The 1,465-nt window shown below is 37.7% G+C and overlaps 1 non-coding gene across 1 annotated transcript; it reads right to left on the bottom strand.

The window, feature by feature from the left end:
- Nucleotides 1-1,004: 1,004 nt before the first annotated feature.
- Nucleotides 1,005-1,112, bottom strand: LOC122290596. Its single transcript, XR_006236459.1, has one exon. It is a non-coding gene; the product is annotated as a small nucleolar RNA R71 (small nucleolar RNA).
- Between the last annotated feature and the right edge of the window lie 353 nt (nucleotides 1,113-1,465).

The following is a 1,465-nucleotide window of genomic DNA, read 5'->3' on the forward strand; positions in this document are numbered from 1 at the left end:
TACATTTGATTTAAGTCTAGTTTATAAATCTATACCTTCAGATTGGGAATTGCGGGAATTGAGTTCCTAATTGAGTTATCCAATGAATTAAGAATAATTAAAATACCAGATTTGTGCAAGGGATTCCCGACGCTCTACCGTTTGTTAAATTTGAGTACTTTTTCTGTTAATCACTTTGCTTCACTTGAATTTACATTTAAAATTAATCTTTGTTCTTTATTACTTATTTAATATTTTTTCTTTAGTTTCTTTGTTCCTCTTGCTATTCTTTTAATTTGTCTCCCTGTGGAATCGACACCCCAAAGTTGTGCTACAACTACCGCGTTATTCTTTGGGCGTAATCAAATTTTGGCGCCATTGCCGGGGAGACAGTAGAAGAATTGTGAGATAGTTTTTCTTTTCAACAGTTTGTAAAGGCGGTAACTTCGTTCCCTATTTTAGCTTGCTGCATCTTTTTTTTATTTTCTTTTTCTTTTTGTAGTTTTTTTTTTAGTGTTGGGTTTTTCTCTACCTTGCATGCACAGATATAGAGACGCCTTGGGTCGGTTTGCTTGTAGACCTGTGTTAGAGTCAGAGTTTAATTTTTCTGATCATTTGTTTGATAATTCTTATAATTTTGAGAAAATGAGTGAACATGAAGATCAACCCACTAGGACCCTTCAAGATTACCTCCACCCTACACGCACAACCACACCATCATGCATCATGTTTCCAGCTAATATTCGCCGATTGGATTTTAAAACAGGGATGATACAGTTACTCCCTACTTTTCATGGCTTGGAAAATGAAAATCCATATGTGCACATTAGGGAGTTTGAGGAAGTAGTTGCGACTTTTCATAGTCAAAATGCAACTGATGACATTGTGAGACTTAAGTTCTTTCCTTTCTCTTTGAAGGATAGAGCTAAGAGTTGGCTATACTCTTTGAGACCACGATCTATTGGGTCATGGAATGAGATGACTCGGGTCTTTTTTAATAAATACTTTCCCCAACATAAGACCAATGCTTTAAAAAGACAAATCTCCACCTTTGTACAAAAGGACAGTGAGACTTTGTATCAGTCTTGGGAGAGATTTAAGGAGCTATTGAGTATGTGTCCTCACCATGGGTATGAGAATTGGCGCTTAGTGAGCTATTTTTATGAGGGACTTACACCTAGAGAGCATCAATTTGTGGAGATGATGTGTAATGGTGAGTTCTTACAGAAAGATCCTGATGAAGCCATAGAATACCTCAATGAGCTTGCTGAAAAAGATCACACTTGGACTGGACCTAGAGCTACTGAGAGCACAAATAGGTCACGACCTGCAGGAAACCTAAATGGTGGTGGAATTTACCATCTCAGGGAAGAAGATAACCTAAAAGCTAAGGTTGAGATGCTCACTAGAGAGCTAGAGGCGTTGAAGACTAAGGACTTAAAGCCAACACACGTGGCTAATCATGCAGAGTCTTTTGGACCATGTT

Source organism: Carya illinoinensis, chromosome 12 (assembly GCF_018687715.1).
Source record: "Carya illinoinensis cultivar Pawnee chromosome 12, C.illinoinensisPawnee_v1, whole genome shotgun sequence".
NCBI lineage: Eukaryota > Viridiplantae > Streptophyta > Magnoliopsida > Fagales > Juglandaceae > Carya > Carya illinoinensis.